Here is a 10233-nt window from a genome sequence, read left to right as displayed (position 1 = left end):
CCAGCAAGATACTTAGTAGTGTGCCCAGCAAGACACACAGGTGTGCTCAGCAAGATGTCACATGGTAATGTAAGCTACATGACCAGAGGTGTGCCCAGTTACATGCCAAAATGCCTAACAATGATAGGAGGATGCCAGTGGCCTCAAATTGCCCACAAAGTGCCATAACTCTTGCATTATCTCTGTGGCATGTTCTACAGCACTGCCGTGGCAGGGCATCTTACTAGATAAAGGATGGGCTCTACCCCGAGACAGAGGTCAGGAAAGCAAAGGCATTTTTTAAATGCGAAAACTGATGTCCATATGCAAACACTATTCCCACCACTGTTATATTAAATATTGGTATAACGCACAAAATGGCTGCCTCCACCATCTGTAGACACCACAAAAGAATAAACTCAGCCAAGGGGACATAATTGGTTTCATTTTTATTCAACAGACTGGAGATCCAATAACAAATATGAAAAATATTTAATTTTATTGGTTTATGTATCATTCGGTTCTTTCTCAATTAGCTGAAGATTGTCTTGTAAAACATATCAAAATACAACACAAGGGGCACTGCATTAAAACTCAGCTAACTCTTGAGGATTTTCCCTTTAACCTGGTGTCATTGAGGTTGGGTCATAATGACCTGGGGCGTTTTAAATTACATGTATCTTTTTACTTAGTTATGTGATGTTGCCAAACCTCCTTACCCATTTCCCGCTACCACCAGTCAGCCAGCATCGGCGCAGAGAAATAGACGGGCGTAAACTCCAAAAAGCTTAGTATGACCCAACCTTGATGTCGGTGTTGTGCCATTTTAGTATGTGATGTTTTATTTCTTCTTTTGATATATTTTTAGATTTTCTATCAAAATGGATATACTAAATCAGAGATAGAGTGCTGGAGGATTTTCTTTACCAATGAAATTATTGTTACAATTCTCACACATACAAATTCACAAATCAGTGAAAGAATAGCGGCTAGTGTTAATTTGTCAAAGCATGTTTATAATAAAGAAAGTAAAGTGAATTGAGTTAGAAAAAGATATCAAGTGTGTCCAGCTATAAAAGATCGTAAGACCACTACTATGGCCAATCGTGTTACATATTTATATGCCAGGAACATCTGATTTGATGTTGCAGCGATTGTAGTGATAAGCTGGGTTAAACTGATAGTTGTAAGACTGATTTTGTTTTTGTATTGTTTTAATTTTCAAAGATCTCTTACGTCACCGGAATAAATTTAGATGAAAAGTTAATTTTTTGTTAAGGTATTAGCAATAACACCAACGTTGTCAATTTTGTTGATTTTTTAAAAAAAACTATGTAGAAATACAAAAGTTCCTTCTCTATTTTCTCAGATTTTTTTTTTTAAAAAAATAGCCTCATTCAATAGTTCATTATTCCAAATGTACTAAAAGTCTTCTAAAATCATCCTTGAAATGTAATAATCAGGTATAAAATATGCCCGGGTCATAATAACCAGCTCAACGCCCATGTAACAAATTTCCATCATGATGACGCCGGGTTAGTTCATATGATCCAGGTCTCCTTGAAAGCTGAAAGAGAGAATAAAGAGATCGTAAGGTAAATTATATTAACATTATTGCCCTGACGTATATTAAATAGAACATTAAAATCTGTATTCCTGAAATTAATCTTATTTATATGATCAATTGTAATGGAAGAGAAACATATTTTTTTTCGTGACAAATCCATGTAAGGTCAAAATATCTTTCTTAAATTAGGAGATTACTTGCAGCTAATCCGGACTAATCTCTCTTCTCTTTCTACAAATGGTTTTAGCTGAACAAAAGTTAATAACACTGAGGGGGTCATGTAAAGTCGGACGTAAGTCCTCCTCAGAAGCACATAAAGTGATCTTCCTTACTGTATATGCGCAGTAGAAACATTTACGGCTCAGTCTGAGTGTCTCCCCCTATAAAGCAGAACCAGCCCTTGTGCTGCCAGCCTAGGCTGGTACTGGTACTGGCAGAGAACACTGAGGGCTGATTCATGATCGGACGTCTGTCCATCTGTGTTGTGGATCTTGTGTGAAATAACTCTGCACATGCTCAGAAACGGACCTTACGCCAATGGACGCAATTGTACGTAATTAATGTCTGAACGCCAATGAGACTGAGCACTGCCTACGACTGGAGGGGCGGAATGGGGGAGGGGAGGGGCGGACTAAGGTAGGTCATGTACAGTAAGTGAGTGTCGAAGGCGTTCAGACGCAGATGCGGAGGATTCAAGTCCTGGGTTTCTGGTAAGATCCCGATGACTAACGCGGCATAGGCTTTGCCACAGGAGGCAACAATGCATTGTCTAATTTGTCAATATAGAAGTATACTGGATGTGTGATGATGTATGAGGTTGTATGAAGGTATACTGGCAGTGTGGTGGTGTGTGAGGCTATATGGAGGTATACTGGCTATATGGTGACATGTGAGGCTATATGGAGGTATACTGGCTATATGGTGACATGTGAGGCTATATGGAGGTATACTGGCTATATGGTGACATGTGAGGCTATATAGAGGTTTTAAAGGGATGTTGCATGTGATCCACATGGTATTTCCTGACATGCAGTTGACATTAAAAATCTATATTTTTTCTGCATATAATTTTTATCTGGGCCCACACGTTAAGTGTACTTTCAAAACTGACTGTTAATGTCTTACCTGGTATGTTATCTCATCTGCGCCCTCCTGTGCCAACATCACCCTGCAGGCCTGAACCTTCTGCAAAATACAATAAAGCAAAATGGATAAAAGTTGACTTATCATTTAACCCCAAAAGCACATTAACTGGATGTCTGAGCAGATAAATAAACATATATTATACTCAGGGGAGGAACACGGCATTGGTAGACACCATAGTAGAGGACCTGGCAATTCCGGTTCACCCTCCTGAGGTCTATTCTCTGCCAGCACATGTGCATGTGTAAGGCTGGCGCGTGCACCGGTGCCCCCTCACTTCCAGACTTGTAGCGGCTGCACCTCCTATAGATGCAATAGATCCACAATGGTCACATTTCCTGTGGTTACATCTGTCTTCTACACTCACCTTTAACAGCTAAGTCTTCTCAACCACGGTACGTGCATAAATGTAAATTACAATTAGTCTTTTAAACAGGCTGTATTACTAACGGTAGATTTTTCTAAATGACTTGTCTGGTGACAAAATGCATTAAGAGATCAAGGTGATTTAGGTTTCCTGTATTTTATTAGATTTATGTTATTTAAAGACGAATTATTATGTGATTTACAAAGCTTATAGACTACAGAGCAGTGTTGGAAGTGGGAGTTATACGGGGTTAATATACAATGGTGGAAGTGGACTGGCATACGTTGGAAATCGGGTGTGGTTTGGTGATTTGGGGGGATCAGGATACTGGGTTGATTTTCTCCCAATTTTGCCTGCAGGTATGGATAACAGTATTAGCTAAAAATGCCCCTTCCCCCTCAAGTTTGTTCAGCAAGAAGGAACTGTCAATAAATGAGAGGAAAAGACAGAAAATATTATGTAGAGATTGGAGACCACCGTTCTTCTCAGCCTGCGTGTTCACAGCTCAATCCCCCCTCCCCTTCTTCCTCCTCCATCACTAGATCGCTGGAGAAATGTCAAAATACTGCACATCATTGAGATGTATGGAAACAGCTGGGTTGGAAGCTATGGGAAGCTATTTAGATAATTATTTTGTACCATACCACCAAATAGTCCAAATTTTCTTACTCTGAAATGCGTAGGGTTACAGGGAAGGGAGTGTCAGAAAGAAGTGAGCAGGTTTGGGCGGGTTTTAGGTAAATCAAGGTGTGGGTTATACTTATTGAGGTCAGGATTATCTTGTTCTGAATGTTTTTAAAGGTGGATGGAGGGACGGGGAGTCTTATTTAGTGATCAGGTGACCCTCCCCTCAGGTACAAGTTTCAGTCCTGATATGCAAATGCCTGACTTATAAATAAATCCACACAGATTGATTTTGCAAATGGAAAACTATATATAGAAATAGGAGATCATTCTGGAAAAATTACAAATTCGCTTCATGTTGCAAAGGTACAAAAATTTCTGTTTAAAGAAAAATATCGGTAAGGAAACTGAGACTTTCAAATATCTCTGAAACTAATCATTATCGCTCTTTGTGAGAAGGATACGTATTTTATTTACCTTCTCCTGAAGATTGTGAAGTAATACTTACTCCTTGTTTCTGAAAACCACATTGTGCTAAATCCCTTCTCGCATCTTTTGGGCACACAGTCTCTTTTATCCTTAGATTCAATATCTGAGATTTGTCCTTCTCCTAAAAAGAAAGTATTTGTAAAATGTAAAGACTTGAAGGTATATTTATTAAACTGCGGGTTTGAAAAAGTGAGATGTTGCCTATAGCAGCCAATCAGATTCTAGCTGTTATTTATTTAGTACATTCTAGAAAATGAAAACTAGAATCTGATTGGTTGCTATAGGCAACACCTCCTCTTTTTCAAACCCGGAGTTTAGTAAATATACCCCCTGATCTCTTCAAATGCAGGAATAATGATGATGTTATTGATGGTGGGCAGAGATCACTGATTTTCCTGTGCTACAATATATAAATGTTAATAGTTCTGTAGTTGACAAATCAAATGACAAATATTGTGTTATAAAAATTAAAAAGCCATTAAAAAGTTATCATCCACATTTGTAGAATTTTAATTATAATTGTGACATTTTTTATGTATTTGCAGTTTAAAAATTACGTTACAAATTTGTTCAGATTTTTCGGACTTTACTGAAGTAATATTGGAAAATAATTTCTCTTTTTATGGTTTACACAGTATTGTACAGAGACCTCGCTATAGATTCTGTCACTGCAGAGAGGATGACATTGCTTTGCTTGCCTTTGCTGTTGGAGAATGGGTCCTATTTTAGTCACCTCTACAAAACTGCAAGTCCCAGTATTATAACCAGCTGATAGCTGTCAGGTCAAGCTGGGACTTGTAGTTTCACAACACCTAGTCTGCTCTACATTTTCCCCAAAGTAGAACTTTCTCTATAAAATAATTGGCTCTAGCAGCATAAAATACAGAAAGTATTCTGAGCATCCATGGAAATAAAACGTACCCCCATATATATATGTAATTGTAACATTAGTCTGCCCCACAATGGCAGGTAGGCTTAGAGGTTTTATAAACCACTTGGTGTGAGAGATTTTCTGGAATATTATTTGAATATTTTCAGCACCCAAAAGCCAAAATATTAAACAGGAACTGAAGGGTTACTGTACCTCCAGGAGTCTACCTGAGACATCATTCAGGGGTTTATATAAATATGGGACATTTTCCCTCCGATTGAAAAGTTTTACGGCCTCTAGTATCCGTATATCATATTTTGCAGACTGAGAGAAACAACTGTCTAATGTGACCGCAGAGAGTACGAGCAGAGACAGCAACCAGCCCCTCATCTTGCACTCTATTAGATTAATCCTCCTCCTTTATTTCTTCTACATCTTCCTCCTTTTCTAAGATCACGTTTTGCAGGATGTGATTTTATGTAGAAACTGTGAATTGCTCCATTACTTCCTCTTCATTATTACAAACACAAACCACACGTTTAAAACATTTTTCTAACAGACTTTGTTCCCACAAGTTAAAATGAAAACAATAAATGTAGTAACAATACTAACCACATTACTTCAAAGAATCGCACACAATCAGCATTCAAGTCACAGAAATATACCATAAAGGAAATAAGAATGGAAAAACTGCCTAAAATGTTCCCACATCTGTGTCACTAAATCAAATGATAAAAATCACTGGCGCAAACCTACACAATTAAAGTTTTAATAGAAATAAATCTAAGGTTCTAGAGCAATTGATCCTTTGTCTTACAGATCTAACTGTAAAAATCAGTTCTCCACTCACCGCGGTTGTGGGACTTGTGTTGGTGGTTGGGCTCCTGGGACCGCAAGTTTGGCCATCTCTCTATACATGCTGGTGTGGAAAATCCACCAAAGGGTTACATGCACAGGCTGCGTTAAAAGACAATTAGTGGGATTATCCTCCTTTTGATGTCAAAAGTGCATCATATGTTTCATGGCAGCCTCTCCAGAATTTAAGGACTCAGGACAGCAGGGGAGCTCCAACTTTCTAGAACCACCCCCCTCTTCTAGTTCCTCCCCTGAGAGTAGGATGCTCCAGCCGACTACTGGGAACGTGTGCCTTATCCCCTTGACCCGCCATCATAGGAACCAGGGAGAATGTAAATAGGACAGTTGCAATGGACAATAATGTGTCCTAATTTTGAGGGGAATACCGACTGGAGACCACTGCTCCTTCGGACTTCACTGACCCACGTACTAAGAAGGACTTAGCAACCTGCTCCTTAAATTATAGGTCTGCATCCTATGCTGTACCCACCAGAAGCAGGCTGACAATAGATCAGACTACTGCCAAGTCTGGCAGGATAGAATGTGAAGCCGTTAAAGGATACTCTTATATCATAACCGCTACTCCTAAGTGTAATGTATTGTTACCATTCAGGTGTATTTTGCTACATTCCATGTACTGTTAAATTGTTGCTAAAGTGTAACAAATTAAGTGATATATACTGGTATATTCAATAGGCCTGCTACTTATTATGAGACATACACTGTATTTATAACACCCAGCACAGGACTGTGGAATAATGAACACTAAGGGGTCTATGTATTAGCTTAATTCACAAAAATCTCCGTTTAGGCAAATACCGTTCAGCATTGCAGTCCCCATAGATTATCATCATCATCATTGCCATTTATTTATATAGCGCCACTAATTCTGCAGCGCTGTACAGAGAACTCACTCACATCAGTCCCTGCCCCATTGGAGCTTACAGTCTAAATTCTCTAACTCACACACACAGACTAGGGTCAATTTTGTTAGCAGCCAATTAACCTACCAGTATGTTTTTTGGAGTGTGGGAAGAAACCAGAGCACCCGGAGGAAACCCACGCAAACACGTGGAGAACATACAAACTCCTCACAGATTACTGTGGGGACTGCGATGCTCGGCAATGCATGAAGCTTTGATAAGCTTTGCATTGCGCAGACAGATTACGCGGCCTCAGGATGGCATTACCTCTCATTTCATGTGGGATTCTGCTGAAGCCTCTTGGGCTTAGCAGAATCCGGTACAGTGTTGCACAGCACTTCCTCCTGTCACCGGCAGCGCTAGGCTGCCAATAAAGACGAAAATTAGATCGCAGGAGAGGGGTCACTTCGGAGCCCCGGCATGATGCATTCAAGCAGTGCATAAATACGCATCACTGCGATGAACAGTGATGCATATTTAGTTGTTATGCATATTTTTTGATGCATAGACCCCTTAGCGTGTTTGGTATGACTAATAATGACACACTGTGTGTGCTGTGCATAGCACAATGTGGCATAACGTACATACTGTAGGTAGTTCTATTGACCTTTGTTATTGTGGGGTTGTTTGTATTCCACCTAGTAAGATGATTTCAAATATAAATACTTGTGGAGTACTGGGTGGAAATGGTGTTTGCTGTTATCCTTTAATTGGACACCTTGGGCATAATTTACAGTTAAAAATAAAATTGTGTTCGTATATGTTGATTTCTGAGGGTGTAATTTGTGTTACACTTGTCTCAAGTAGAGATGCTCAGTCCCCGAGAACCGAACACACCCGAACTTAGCAGATCCGAGTACCAAGCTCGGTGCTTTTGTGCGCCCTCGGAATTGAAAACGGGGCAAAACGTCATTGTTACGTCGTCGGATTTCAGATCTTGCAAGTTTTTGATTCTATAAGTACCGCCCTCTACGGCGATCCAGCGCCATTTCACAGAGGGACACAGAAGGGGTAGCACAGTTCTTGGTAGTCTGTAGAGCAGTTGGGCAGCGTCATAGATAGAATAGAAAGAGGAGGGGTAGCAGTGTTCTTCAAAGTCTCCAGTGACATTCAGGAGAGCTCCATTGCTCCATTGCTAATTGTCATTGCTGAAATAGAAATAATAGGTCTGTCAGGCTTGGTCTTCTAAATCTGCAGTCTTTGTTTGAAAGTGTATGAAAATAATATTGTGACCTGTGAGGTGGTCAAAATTGACTGCAAATGACTTGAAATTAGTGTTATTGAGATTAATAATAATGGAGGGGGAAAAAAAATAAAAATGTGTGATTTTAGCAAAAAAAATTGGGATTTTAGAAAAGAATTGGGATCCAAAACCAAAACCAAAACCAAAACACGGGGGTCAGTGAACATCTCTAGTCTCAAGATTCAAGAACCATAAATTTGATGCAGGAGAAATAGATTGTGCAAGGTTATTACGATGCAGTGTGGTAAATAGATTATATGAATCATGAGAGACGAGTGAGAGGTGAAATGGAGAATGTTGTCCGGGTATCGGAGGGAAGTGCTGGTAAGTAGAATAGACGGTGGATAGTAGAAAAAAGCGTGTTGGGGTGTAGGTGGCAGGAGCATATAGATATACCAAGGTTAAAATGTGTAAAATGGAACAGAATGAAAGTAAAATTACCTAGTACCAGAAATGGGTAAATGTAAAAAATAGTTATGGCAAAGTGTGTGTAAAAAGATGGAATGATAGATACAAGAATAATAATGGAATAAAATAATGAAGAATAATATTAAGGGTTTGATTTTGAATTAAGCAGTAAACATTGTGACTTTTGCACACATGCAAAAATGTGCCTGTTCACATACGTTCTGGCGCTGCATTTTGAGGCCTCTACTTTGATGTTGAATACGGGTCTAGGTCCGCTCTGCTCTAGCAGACAATACACTGCGAGATACGTCCAATACATATGTGGAATATAAAGTCACAAAAGATAGCACAGGAAAAAAATATTTAATTAATGTCACCTGTTAATAATATATAGGGTCTGAGTCATTAAGAAAGTTAAGCAAGAAATTGAGTAAGTTTTACTTTAAATTAAGTATCTTCATGAATCAGACACATCGTTTTTAAAGACAAAACATTAAAAAGGTTTTTTCATTTTCCCCACCATAAACTGCAGTTATTATGATGTTATTGATGTCTACTGTACATAAAATACATTTTTATAGTTGCGCCTGATTGCAGACACATGTTCTAGATATATAGACAGTCGTCATCACTATCACTCGCGCACTTACACCAGACCTGTAGCTGGAGCAAATGATACAATAGAAAATCACGCACCTTAGTGATGCCCAAAGCTTGAATCGGATGCTGCTGTCTGCATACGCCTGGTCCTCTGCCCGTTCTGCTCGTGACATTGAACAATTAGACGTTACAGCATTCTCTGGCACATGATTTGTTTCTGGGCATACACAGAACGATTGTACACAAAATACAGCACATAGCGGCATTTATATTCCTTAATGAATCAGACGCTTACTGAATAGATATGACCAGTGTAAAAATGCGGTCGTCATCATCATCATCAGCTGCGAATCTTGCTCCAGGCCTGTGGAATGTTCATTTGTATCTAAACCCCACTACTGTACTAAACTTACACACGAAGGCCTCTGCTCCCTTCCTACCAGTGTCAGATATTGTCAAATGAAAGTACAGGGTCACATTTTTACGTTGCACAAATGGACACAAATCCATATCAAGTGACCTAAATCAGGTTCGAAATCTGGAGTTAAAAACAATGAATATATAAAAAAAAAATAAAGAAAAATAATAATAATAATAGAGATGTGCCCATGATGATAAGTGATGCGCCCTTCATGATGCCCTTTGAAATGACAAGCTGCATGCCCATTGGTGTGCCCGTCACCATGCCAGTGGTGTGCCCAGTTATATGCAAAGCAGCGTGCCTAGCTATATACCAAGTGATGTGACCAACTGCTGAACATGGTAGTTTCTAGGGTGCCTAATTATCCTTACACAGCCTGTCAGATACCCACCCAGGTCCTGCTGGTGTTATGGACAGTGCATGGTGAAATGGCAATTCCCACTTTCCAATATCATGAAACTATGGGAGAATGCCAAGCCCTAGGGGGGACTATGTGAATGCTGCTGGCACGCGTGCATTAAGCTTGTGACATGTTGGGCAGCATGGGTGGGACAGTGCAATATAGTGAACACTGGACAGACCTGACCCTGATCACAGAGGTTGGGAAAATAAATACAAACATTTTTTTAAATGCAAAACTTAACAATATATATCAACCGCTGGATATTGTGGATTCCTAGAGAATTGACAGACGGCAATATCTTAAATATTGTTTTAGCTCACGGCTTCCTCTGATGTCTGTA

General features: G+C 39.5%; 1 long non-coding RNA gene across 1 annotated transcript; it reads right to left on the bottom strand.

Moving 5' to 3' along the window:
- Positions 1-1284: 1284 nt before the first annotated feature.
- Positions 1285-6183, bottom strand: LOC142157912 (uncharacterized). Its single transcript, XR_012692691.1, has 3 exons — positions 4189-6183; positions 2672-2731; positions 1285-1546 (listed from the first exon to the last, which is right to left on the bottom strand). It is a non-coding gene; the product is annotated as an uncharacterized LOC142157912 (long non-coding RNA).
- Positions 6184-10233: the final 4050 nt, after the last annotated feature.

The sequence above is a fragment of the Mixophyes fleayi genome, chromosome 5 (genome assembly GCF_038048845.1).
Source record: "Mixophyes fleayi isolate aMixFle1 chromosome 5, aMixFle1.hap1, whole genome shotgun sequence".
NCBI lineage: Eukaryota > Metazoa > Chordata > Amphibia > Anura > Limnodynastidae > Mixophyes > Mixophyes fleayi.
This window is presented reverse-complemented; position numbering and strand designations above follow the sequence as displayed.